Source organism: Phascolarctos cinereus, unplaced genomic scaffold (genome assembly GCF_003287225.1).
Source record: "Phascolarctos cinereus isolate Bilbo 61053 unplaced genomic scaffold, phaCin_HiC Scaffold_7;HRSCAF=346, whole genome shotgun sequence".
Lineage (NCBI taxonomy): Eukaryota > Metazoa > Chordata > Mammalia > Diprotodontia > Phascolarctidae > Phascolarctos > Phascolarctos cinereus.
Genome location: NW_027556180.1, coordinates 144,141,255 through 144,154,947, shown reverse-complemented (window position 1 = coordinate 144,154,947; position 13,693 = coordinate 144,141,255). Strand labels below are relative to the sequence as shown.

Sequence of the window (13,693 nt, the reverse complement as noted above, 5' to 3'; positions counted from 1 at the left end):
CTAGCCACCACTTTCTGAATGTGTTGTGTTCCCCAAGTAGAAGGGAAACTTCTTGAAGTCTGAGACTGTCCTGCTGTTGTTGTTGTTGTTGTTCAATTGTTTCTGTTTAGTTGTGACCCCATTTGGGATTTCCTTGGCAAAGATACTGGAGTGGTTTGCCATTTTCTTCCCTGGCTCATTCTACAGATGAGGAACTGATGTAAATAGGATTAGATGATTTGCCCAGGGTCACATGGCTGCTAAGTGTCTGAGGCCAGATTTGAGCTCATGAAGATGAATTTTCCAAATTCCAAGCCCAGTGCTCTATTCACTGCACTACCCTTCTGTATTATTTTGTATCATTAGATTGTGAGTTCCTTGAGGGCAGAGATTGTCTGGCACACCTTAAGTACTTAATAAATGTTAATTGAATGATTGATATTTTTATCTTCATGATTAGTACAGTTTCTAAGTATTTATAAAACATCTACTGTGTTTCAGGAACTATGCTAGGCATTGTGGATAGGAATAAAATGAAGGAAACAATCCTTGCTCACAAGGGGTCTACATTCTAATGGGAGAGAAAACAGGGATGTCCCAATAAATAAAAAGTGTTTCGGTTTGTTTGTTTTTATTTGTTTTGCAAAGGAGCAGCTAGGGAAGGCTTCATGTAGAACATAGTGCTTGAGCTGTGTCTTAAAGGAAGAAACGAATTCTATAAAGAGAAACAAGTAGTAGGCGTGACAAATGAAACTCTCTGTGTCTGACTTCTAAGGTCACCTCCAGCTCTAAAACTGTGATCAAAGAGGTGTTCTAATCTATGAATCCAAGTCTTCTCACTCCAGATTCAGAGCTTTTTTCTACTTTATCAAAAGATGAAGCGTGGAGACATGTCCAACTGCAATATTACTTGCCTATTGTGAAAATATCAGGGTTTAATTTTTTTTTCCTGTAATGAGTTCCCCCAAAATGTTTTGACCAACATACTTGAATTGGTGGCCTTCTGTGGACAAATTTCATGGCAGAAAAAAGCAACATATTGGGGAAAGAGAGGTCTGGATTCTAGTCTAGCATATAATGCTAAATTACTATTTGGCCATGGGCAAGTCATTTAATTTTGCTGGGTTCAAGTTTCCATATATGTTAAATAAAGGGTTTAAAATAGATGATCTTTAAAACTGATTCTTGATCCACCTATTATTGATTATAAGCTATTGCATGGACTTCATTCCTTCACATTATGTAAAATATATATATGGACTTTTGGATGACCCAATCAAAATATTGTCATAAGAAGGGATTACTGAAATTAATTTCTGATGCTATAATTTTATTTCTTTTACTACTGGTTGAAAGTTTTCAGTCGTTTCAAGCTATGCCAAAAAATTTGGAACTGAATTATATTTTGTATTCTTTATGTTCCAAAAAATCATAAACCTCTGGAGAACAGAGATTATAACTTTCTATCCTTTTTACATATCACAAGTAACTAACAGAAGATTTAATGCATAATGGGTCATTGTAAATAAGTATTGATGGATGTTATTATTTTTTCTCTATTACTCCATCACTTATTCCTTTCAATTATTCTTGTTCTTCCTGCAGTTTCTTCATCTCCTAGGGTCTTATTTTCCCCTTTAGCCTTCCCATTACATTTTTAGGTTATACATGTAAAATTGCATTACTCATATTTCCACATTAGTCATGTTGCAAAAGAGCATAAGAACAAAAAAGAAAAAACCACAAAAAAGAAAAACAAACAAAACAAAGCAAAAATAGCATGCTTTGGACTGTAATCAGACTCCATAGTTCTTTTTCTGGATGTGGATAGCATTTTCCATCATGAGTCTTTTGGGATTTTCTTGGATCATTGCATTGCTCAGAAGAGCTAACTCAATCATAGCTGATCATAGCACAATGTTGCTGTTATAGTGTACATTACTCCCCTGTTTCTGTTCATTTCACTCAGCATCAGTTCATGTAAGTCTTTCCAGGTTTTTCTGAAATCTGGTTGCTCATCATTTCTTATAGCACAATAGTTTTCTATTACATTCATATGCCACAACTTGTTCAGCCATTCCTCAATTGATGGACATCCCCTCAATTTCCAATTCTTTACCGCCACAAAAAGAGGGCTTATAAATATTTTTGTACATGTGGTTTCTTTTCCCCTTTTTTATGATTCTTTTGCTTTCCAAAATGGTTAGATCAGTTCACCATTCCACCAACAATGCTTTAGGGTTCCAATTTTCTCACATCATCTCCAACATTTGTTATTTTCCTTTTCTGTCATATTAGCCAATCTGATAAGTATGAGATGGTACCTCAGAATTGTTGCAGTTTGCATTTCTCTAATCAATAGTTATTTAGAACATTTTTTCATATGACAATAGATAGCTTTAATCTCTTCATCTGAAAACAGCCTGTTCATATCCTTTCACCATTTATCAATTGGGGAATGACATACATTCTTATAAATTTGACTCAGTTGTCTATATATTTGAGAATGAAGCCTTTATCAGAGACACTGGCTGTAAACATTGTTTCCCAGCTTTTTACTTTCCTTCTAATCTTGGTTGCACTGAATTTGGTTGTGCAAAACCTTTTTAATTTAATGTAATGAAAATTATCCATTTTGCATTTCATAATGTTCTGTACATTTTGTTCTTCCTATTACTTTGTATATCCTCTAATTAAATTCCCAGGTTTTTGTACCTTATTCCATACATTATCTTAATTGCCTAAAATCTACTTGTTTGGATATTTCTACCATCTCTCTTGGTAATATAGAGTAATAAATAAAATTAAAGTTGTCATACTGGAAAGGATATCATGTGTTCAAAGTCAAGAATTTCACTCTATAAGTGTAGTAATCTGGTGATGAATAATTTATAATATTTTATGTATGCATACATAAAGAATACACACACTTGAACATATGTATAATATATACATAGTACAATACTGAACAGAATGTCTTGAATATAAAAAGTACCAATAAATAATTATGGAACAACAGCAGTCATTTAACTTTGCCCCTCACCCAGGTATATAGCATCTAAACTAGGGCCAGTGTGGATATAAGAGAAGTCTATTGCCACAAGACTCCACAAAGAAGCAGAGTAAAAGGTGGAGAATGTGGTACTACAAACCATAATTATAATTCTTAACATGTATCTTATAATGACAATGTGATAAGGTTAGTTAGCTTCTAAAAGAGGCAAAATAGCACAATAGACAGAGAATTGGATTTGGAACCAAGAAAATGTAGGTTCAAATTCAACCTCTGATACTTTATAGTTATATGACCATGGACAACTGACAATTTTTCTAAACCTTATTTTATCATCTATAAATTAAAGACACTGGACTAGAAGGACTCTAAAAACCTTTCATTGGTCATTTTACTTATACTTACTTTCTATTACTTACTATGTCTATTATAATTAAATTATATTATATTAAATGTTATAGAGGCATATGTAGGCAGGTCAAGTATCTAAACATCTTTTGTTATTTGTATTCCTTCTAAAAGAAAATATATTCTGAGTACCAAACAACCAATTTAAAAATGAACTTTAAGAATATAGAAAAAAATGGCCACTCACATCAGCACAAAAAGTGATGGTTCTTTGATATATTATTACTCATATCCTGTATTCTATATTTATTACAGAGGTTCTTGAGACTTGAAATAAGAGGGACACCTGCTGTAACACAAATATGTGCAGACCAGGCATGGTTCACAGTGCTTTAAAGGGAAGCATTAACTTAAATATATGCATTAATACAATATTTAACTTCCTAATGGATAATGAAAAATTTTGTAACATACAACAACAAATAGCTCTACTGGTGTTTAAGGCAAAGAGTTCAAAGTCAGAAAGAAGACTTGGTATATATCAGCTTATTGTAACAGTGTGTGCGTGTGTGTTTGTGTGTAACATATATATGAGAACTTTATATATCCTATATATCCTATGTATATATTATATGCTATATATGCTTATCATATATATATATATACACATATATATCATATTTATACAACATAGATACAAATATGTATTTACAACCATGTGAATATACACATACATGTATAAATCTTTACAAAGCAAACAAATTAGTTAAAAGTTGCCAATGAAAAATCCACATCAAAATTAAGTTTTCTATTTCAGTAATTATTTTGACCAATTCAATTATATAAATGAGTGTATATACATATGCATATACATACACATTCATATACATACACATATACACACATACACACACATACACATATCCCCAAGGTTATTGCTCAGAGGGGAAATCTATATTCTAGCTATATAAACTATAGCTACCATACTGAATGAGTAATTATTGACAAGGACCATTATTTCAGAGATTATATAGAATGATGGGCTATCTTTGTTCAGAAAATTAGGTATTGCCACTCAAATCTAAAAAGATAAAGTCTATCTTTTCTTTCTATTCTATTACATTTGAAATAACTTGAAAAGGTGATTCTTTTTATAAGCTAAATATTTGGCTTCATGCTAAAATTAGTTGGTTAATATGCCTTTGGTTCTAGAGTGGTACCTGGGAGAAAAATGGAAGGCCTAGTTTATATTCTTAGTAAGAAATTTGAATACTAAGGAATAATAAGCTGTAATTTAGAAAACTGGATTATGAAGTGGCATTTTGTTTGGTTTTCATTTAATTAGTTTGCTTGCTTCGAAAAGAATTGACCATTTTAAGTCCCTTCTTGGTTTAGATCATAGAAACTCTGGGATTATAGGAATAAGCATTGGAAGGGACCTTAAATGTCCTCTAATTTAATTTCCTTAGTTTACAGAAGATGACCCTGAGACTCTGAGAGGTGGGGTGACTTGTCCAAGAGGACATAGGCAGGAAGTAACTAAGATGAGATTCCAACTGAGGCACATGGCTTAAACATAGTAGGAAACAAGATATAGAGAGAACAATAGAAAATAAAACGAGTGATTTTAATTACATGTTTTATAAACATATTTTGCACAAAAAAGATAATCTAAAATGAACAGGAAGCAGTTAACTAAGAGAAAATATTTGCAGCAAGTTGTTCTGATAAAGGTCTCATTTAAAAATACTTGAGAAATTGATATAAATGTAAATTAAAATTTGAAATTTATATTCAAATCTATATTTGAATTCACTATGCCTATTTTGTTGTTAAGGGTTTTATTTGTTATTTTTCCCATTGGGGGAGTGAGGGAAAGAAAAATATATCATTGTCTGGTAATTTAAAAGTAAAAATAGGTTAAAAAAACAAAAGAAGAAAAAAATTCATAAGACTAAGAGCCATTCTTCATTCGACCAATGGTCCAAAGACTAGGCTGTATTCAAAGAAAAAATGCTAATCTATGATGAGATACATGAAAAAAAAACCCCTACAAATCACTACCAATTACAGAAATGCAGGTTAGAACAATTCTAAGATTCCAATGCATACCTGTCAAATTGTCAAAAAAGACACAAAGAGAAAATGAGAAATACTGGATAGACAGTAGGAAAAAAAACCATTAATGCACTCAGTGAAACCGTAAATTGGCACAGCCATCCTGGAATGCAATTTAGAACCATAAGCAAAAAAAGTCATCCTTTGATTCAGCGTTGCCACTGAAGAAATGAGAGAAAGAGGGAAAGGATTCATACGTAAAAATATATTAATAGCATCTCTTTTTGTAGTGTCAAGGAATGGGAAAGTAAGAGAATGACCATCAAATACAAATACTATTGCATAATAAGAATTGACAAAAGGTTCAGTTTCAGAGCAACTTGGGAATACATATTAATTGAAGAAGAATAAATTGAGCAGAACTAGAAGAATAATTCATACAATAACAAGAATATTAGAAAGACAAACATTAAAGATCTAAAAAGAGGTGAGAACTCTGATCATGCAAAGCCCAACCACAACTCTGGAAGATCAATGATTAGTATACCACCTGCTCCTACAAAAGAGATGAGGGGCTCAGGTTATAGAATTCAACATATATTCTAGGGAATAACAGTGGGAATTTTACTTGATAATGTATATTTGTTACAAGTTTTCTGATATAAAGATTTAAAGAGAGGGCAGTAAACCACCTCCCTTCTTATCCCTAGATCAGAGGTTCTTAGCCTGGAGTCAGTGAACTTTATATACACACAAATATGCAATACACATGTATATAAAACTGCAAATATACTAACCTTGAATTATCTTTTCTAAACCTGGACTTTGACCTTTTTACTCCGTTGTCCCTACACAACCAAATCTAACTTCAATTTTTTTCTGCAATCATCATATACACAAGTTATCTCTTTTCATACAAATGTGATTCTACCAAGTTGTGAACACTTAGCTTCACCATCTTTTATATCCTTTCAATCTGCCATAACTTATAGTCCCTTCTAATTTGCCCTGTTCCATTGCCCTTTAGACCTCTCAGCAAATAGTTCTCTTTTCACATAGTTTTTGGTCTTGAAAAGGAATATGATTAAGTAATTTATGATAAGATGTTAATAGCTGAAAATGGGTGTATATTCATTTTATAGAAATGGAGTCAGAGACACAATGCATGGCTCTCTGAAAGGAATTTTACTTTTAGACAGTGAAAGATGCTTTGAGGATAAAATCACTTCTATAGAACTCTACAAATAACTCATATGGACTGCCACCTACTCTTTCTATGTGAAAGTATAGTTCTTTCACCCAAATGAGCAACCCAGCTTCACCACTGCTGTTATTGGAAATACTCTTTTTCTTTGTAGATGGAACATAGTGGATAGTGCTAGCAGATAAGAGGGCTGACCTTGGAACAAGTCTAAACCTCTAAGCATTCTAGACAACTCTTCAGATTATAAATTGCTGAGAAGGTAACAGTCTAAATTGGTAGAAAGAGTTTCCTCATCTAAGAGTTTCTTATATTAGTAAAATTAAAAATGAAACCCCTATACTCTCCTGTTTTCCTGGTTACCAAACGTAAGTAAACTGGTTACAATAATGAAGATCAAAACTTTTCATCTTTAGATCATAGTGATAGGTTACAGTAATAGTAATATATTTCCATGAATTTTAACTTTCTTTATGAATTAAAATAAACTACTGATATAAAAAAAATCAGTGTTTTATTTATCTCCTCCATGAAACTTTTCCTTGTAATAAAAAAAAAGCAAGACTAACACAATTTCCTCCTCTATAAAAAGAGTGGGTTGGATGAGTTGACCAATGTCCCTTCTAGCTCTGTTTTTTGTGATCTTTATAAACAGCAGCACTGCATCAAAATAGTCTCCCACCTCTTTATGGAGAAGAGTGAAGTGTATTTCATCATCTATCCTTAGGGATCAGTATTGGTCACCTTCTCTTTCTTCTTTACTAATATAAAAATAATAATTGCAATAATAACCTGGCAGGGTAAAGGGAATATATTCTCCCTAATAGTTTCCTATCATTAACAAAGCTTTGGTCCAGTATATACTATCAGTTTCCTCTTCAACAAATACATACACACACACACACATCTATATCTATATCTATCTATCTATCTATCTATCTATCTATCTATCTAAATGAGAATGAGCCACAGAACTGAACGGAAGACGTTTAGACTTTTAAAGCTGAAAGAAATCCTGGAAGTTATCTATTCTAACCTTTTCATCTTGTAGATTAAGAGATTGAGACTAAAAGAAAGTAAATTATTTGAGCCAGGTTGCTTAATGTTGAAGCAAAACTAAAGCAAGCTAGATATCTTGACTCAGTCCAGGGAGTAGATTAGATGAGTATTGAGATCCCTTACTCTCAAATTCTTTGATTCTATGATTCTGTCATCTTTTTCCCATATTATACCACCTCAACTTTCTTATAGTAGATTGACTTCATAAGTTTCCTTCCCAAGAGATGCCATAATTTAGGAGAGTCCATACCTTACACTAGAAAAAAAAAAGAAAATGCTAAGTTTCTTATGCATTTTCTTTTTTCTTTCATTTTATTGGTGCATTTGTACTTACCAAGTAGTAAGCTGGCTTGGCAAATTTTAAATTACTATAGACTAGGTTTCATTTGTACATACTTAACTAAAAAATTAAAAATTATGGATGCTAACATGATTTCTAAATTATGTTGTATTTATCACACTAGGACTGATTCCTTGTAAATAAAATTATTCTTTAGACAATTACTTTAGCTTTAGATACTACTTTTAACATTGCCTAAATTTAACATCAGGTTTTTTTTCAAAACTACGTATAGTTTCATAATTGTACAACTTTCCCATTTTCTATATTTGACTAGTAAAATTATATCCACAGTGACATTTGTTATATATCTGAAAGAGTAGCTACACAACTACATAGCTACTCTCTGTTTCTCAGCTCCCTTTTTACCTTACTGAATGAGAAGTATGGGAATTTCCCTATGTAAGAAGCAATATCTCTAACATTGTGGTGAAATATCACTTAAAGGTGAATCATGCTCTCTAAATGTAAACCTGAGACAGATAGGATTTATTCTTTTTAAGGTGGATGATATATTTTGTATATTCATTATACTTCTTTATTAATTTCTGTAGGGGAGAAAAGAAGTCTTTTTTGCCTGTTTTCTCTTTCAAAGATTATACAGCCATGGAATTTCCCCTGATGATTTGCAATTTTTTTGAAAGTGACGAGGGATAGCTTAAAATTCATTTGGGAATTTATAGAAGCATACATTTTTCCTTTACTTGATTAAAATATGTATTAATAAACTTTAATTCAAGATAACACTGTTGATTGCCCACTAATTAAATTCACGCTCTCAATGGACTCTAATCTATTGGAAGAATTACACCAATAGAGTTTATGATTCCCCTAGCAGGAAGTAATCTCTCCCACTTCTGAGCTACGGCAGGTCCATTGTACCTCTCATTGAATTTCCAAAGTATAGCTTGTAGAATGGTATTTTAATTTTTTTTTCATTTTCTGTTCCAAATTATCTCCCTCCACCTCCTATCTTCCCCACTAAGAAGGCAAGAAATATGATATATGAATTTAGTTTACATTTCTTAGCTTTTCTACTCCTTGTTGGCAGGAGCTATCTTACTCTCCTTTGTATTAAGAATTATGCTCTGCTCATGGTTGTTGACTGAAGATGAGCTCTTAAGATTTTTTATGAAGAGGAAAGGTTGCAATTTATAAGACTATTAAATATATCCATACATAACCCTGCCCACCTCCACCTGCAAACAACAGGAAGCAAATGACCAAGACACATAATAGAGTCATCTTGGTGCAATAGAAAAATTGTTGCATTTGTAGTCAGAGTACCTGGATTCACATCCCATTTCCGTGGCTGTCTGGGCCAAGTCACTTCCCTTCCTTGTACTTCAGTTTCCATATCTGTAAAAAAAAGGGAGTATTGGACTCCATGACCATTCAGGTCCTGTTTGGTTCTAAATTTATTATCCTCTAGACAAAAGGGGACTTTATTCACCTTGGTTTTTCTATCTAATGTTATGTTAAAACATCATACTGCAAATTAAGAAAAAGGAAAAAATAAAACAACTAATAGTAAAGATTTTAGCATTCAAGGGCAGGTGATGGGCTCAAGTTTTGAAACTGAACAAAAGAGTCTATTCATTAGACTTAAACTTGAGAGTTAAGAAACTTGCTGAAAGGAGGGACATTACAAAAAAGAATTATACTCATAAGCAGATGAACAATGCTTAGAAACAACTTATTTGTTCAGTTTTTTCTGAATTGGAAAATGGTTTCCATTTACAGGCCATAAATAATTGGGAATATTTTCTTTCCTACAAGTTTGAGTTATCTCACTTTTAAAAAGAAAGCCTGATCCTTTATACAGGAAAACAATTTAGATATTTGCATAACAATCAACCAAAGTTGCTAGTAGATAAAAGAGGCTTCAGTTGAAGAAGTGCCAAAAAACAAACCAGCTCTCTTTTAATATCAGAGCTCCACGTTGCCTAAATGTCACTTTTGATCATGTTACACTCTCTGTGGAAACAATATATGAGTATGTTTTTAAAAAATACTCATTTTATGGGATGGTTATGAGTAGTTAGGATGGGGAAATGCTTGGAAAAGGTTTCTAGGAGGAAAAAGTTGGCACATAAGAAATGCTGGGTGGGTGATTTTATAATGTTTACAATCATAGACTCCTTTACTATAAAAATATTAGTTTAAACTTTTAATGACTAATTTTGTTACAAATGTTAACCAGACTGTTGCATAAGGAAATATCAATAAATTTCAAGTAGTTATAAGGTAAAAACCATATTCTATGCTATGAGGCATTGACAATACAATTGTAGTTATCGGTACCATACAACTATTTAATATAACATTGAGAATGAAATATAACACTTCTGAAATATAAAAAAGCACATTGATTGTGATTTGTAATTCATTACAACTGATCTTTACTCCCAATTCCCAGTAAATTAGTTCCCTTAAATATTTCCAAAATATAAACTGATTGATTTGCCTTTTGCAAAATAAATGACACTATAGAAGATAATTTTTACATTTCCCATTACAAATGACAATTGTGATTTAACACAATCATATATTTTTTTATTTAACCATGAATAGAATGGATTTTGTTCCTGGGTGCCAACTGCAACACTAAATATAATCTAAATTTAATATAAATGGCAATGAATATTTTTCTGACATTTAAATTTAAATTTTATTGATATTTAAAAACTGAAAACAAAGGTGTGGATAACTTTATAGGAATATACAACAAACAAAAATATTCATAATGAGAAATTTTTCCCCTTTTATCATTTGTTTCACCATAAGCAGCTGTGATATGGGACTATGCTCACTATATTTGGAATCAAGACACCTTGACTAAGATTCTCTGTCACTTACTAGATGCATGACATATGGAAACAAACTACCTCCTTGTGACTCATTTTACCCTATAAATAAAATCATATCTCTTCTTTGTATCTCCTGGGATTTTTGTTAGCCCAAAAATGTACTATATATAAAGTGTTTTGTTAATCATGAAGTATGAGTAGTAGTAAATAATAACTGTTGATATTTCATTACCTTTTTTCTATTGAACATACCCTAAATGTATAAATTCAGCCAACTAACTTATTCAGGACATGACTATCTAGTTTTTGTTTTTCCCACAGTATGTATTTTTAAAATATTTATTTTGAATAGATGAATTAAGATGGTTATTATTACTTCTTTGAAAAGATGGGCAAAGAACATTTGAAAGAAATTTCTATTGCTCTTCAGAAAGTACTTGAGAAAAAAAGAAACTAGCAAGGGAGTATGGTGTTGATATTACTGGTTTTAAATTATGTGCATATTTCAATTGTCCATACTATTTCAGATCTCCATCATTCATCCAACCATTCATTCATTCAGATAATCATTCACATGCTAGCTGCTCTGTATAATTTCATTTAATCACCTGCTAAAGTTTTCTTCCCCAGCTCAGGCATTCCTAGAATCTTTTATCTGGGTTTTCCTTACACTCTCTTTGGCCTATATGATTCTCCACCATTTACTGTTGCTGTACCTCACTGGTTCCCATTTAGGGACCTGTGAAGCCCTGGGGAATTTGGCCCTAAGGGCTCATGCAAAAAGTTTTTTAGTGGCATTTGAAGCAGTAAATATTTTTAGTATGTTAAATTAACCAGAAGGTTTATAAAACATTTTTTGTTGCTGTTCTTTAAAGGGCTTTTCAGAACAAAATATGTTGGCAATCACTGCCTCTGTCTCTCCTCCACATTTGTTGCATCTCTCTCCCTCCCACAATCAAATGTAACCTTCAGAAAACATTTTGCGTCTTTTTTATTTTTTGTGCCTTTCATATAATAAGCTACTAAAGAGTCATTGAGTTGAATCCCATTATTTGTGAATTCAGCAAATAGTTGGATCTCTACTATATATTAGGTTCTACATTATGCCTTATGAATAATTAGCTATACATATTTCAGCTTCCATGATTTCTATTATGATGAGAAATAGCTAAAAGTAAGTTTAAATATGCTGATTATCTCTGTATTCATTACCTTTCACAATACATGTGAGTAATTTTGAAAGCATATATTGTTATGTATTAGCTTATTGATGGTGAGTTCACTGACCAAGGATAGAATGCTAGATTTTAGCCTGAAGGAAACATGTTAATAAAATCTTTAAAATGGTTATTTTGTGCAGCATGCTATATAATTAGGGCATCCAAGAAAGTCTGTTTTAATTTACAGTTTGCTTAATAACAGTCAGAAACAAAAAGGCTGTAGAGGGGCCAAGATTTTAATTCTGATTCCACTGGTGAACTATTTGCATGACAAGTTTTCATTAATTTCATTGTGGTAAGCACTGTGGGAAGAGTACTTAGTTACTATACATAACTAAGAAGTTACATTTTGGGGAGAGGAGAGGGAAGGGAAGGAGGAAGAAAAATTTGGAGCTCAAAATCATATGAAAATGAAAGTTGAAAACTATCTTTTCATGTAATTAGAAAAAAATAAAATACTATTTATCAAAAAAAAAGAAATTAATGTTATACCTATAACCAGAGTGAAATCAACAATATGAAGTGAGCCTATGATCCATTTTGTCTTTTAAGACTTTGAAAATACTTTGGTGTGCTCTATGATGCTGTCTAAATTTAAAACACTAAATGGACACACTTGCCATAGTTTAAGAAGAAACTTACTAAATACTAGAGATAGGAGGTAAGTTAACAAATGTCATGTCACTGGTAAAGACGAGCATTTACATCAATTACTTATGATAGAGATTCATTTGACATTAAAACATTCAAACTAATGGAGGACAGGGATGTGTCTAATATAAGAAAAGAACACAAAATAATGAAATTATACACACACACACACACACACACACACACAATTTCATGGACTGGGGAGGAATGTTGGAAACCCAGAGAAAAAATTAAGTAATTTTGAAGGACCAATGGTGATGATGGTCATGAGGAAGGGAGGGTGTGATATAAGTGTCAAAGTAAAAAGTATGAGAGATCTAGACAGAGGAATTAGAAGGATATCACAATGAGAATAGGGAGGACCAGATAGTAGAAGTAGTAACTGTTATTGACGTTGGTTGTCATAAAATGACAAGGCTGAAAAATGGGTCGTAGGCTCACTTCATATTGTTGATTTCACTCTGGTTATAGGTATAACATTAATTTCTTTTTTTTTTGATAAATAGTATTTTATTTTTTTCTAATTACATGAAAAGATAGTTTTCAACTTTCATTTTCATATGATTTTGAGTTCCAAATTTTTCTTCCTCCTTCCCTTCCCTCTCCTCTCCCCAAGATGGTGAGCAGCCTAATGTTGCTATGTATAATAATACATGTAATGTAGGATGTACATGTTAAAAACATATTTCCATATTAGTCATGTTGTGAAAGAAGAAACAGAACAAAAGGGAAAAACCTCAAAAAGGGTGAAGAGGGTATGCTTCGATCTGCATTCATACTCCATAGTTCTTTCTCTGGATGTGGATAGCATTTTCATCATGAGTCTTTTGGAATTGTCTTGGATCATTGTATTGCTGAGAAAAGCTTAGTCTCTTATAGTTGATCATCATACAATGTTGCTGTTACTGTGCACAATACTCTGCTTGTTCTGTTCATTTCCCTTTGCATCAGTTCATGTAAGTCTTTCCAGGTTTTTTCTGAAATCTGCTTGCTCATCATTTTTATAGCACAATT

The 13,693-nt window shown here is 32.2% G+C and overlaps 1 long non-coding RNA gene across 1 annotated transcript in view; it reads right to left on the bottom strand.

Moving 5' to 3' along the window:
- Nucleotides 1–9,356, bottom strand: part of LOC144454837 (uncharacterized) — a 259,535-nt gene extending 250,179 nt beyond the window's left edge. Inside the window, exon 1 of the long non-coding RNA XR_013483389.1 lies at nt 9,286–9,356. This is a non-coding gene — a long non-coding RNA (uncharacterized LOC144454837). The remainder of the gene's footprint in view (nt 1–9,285) is intronic.
- Nucleotides 9,357–13,693: the final 4,337 nt, after the last annotated feature.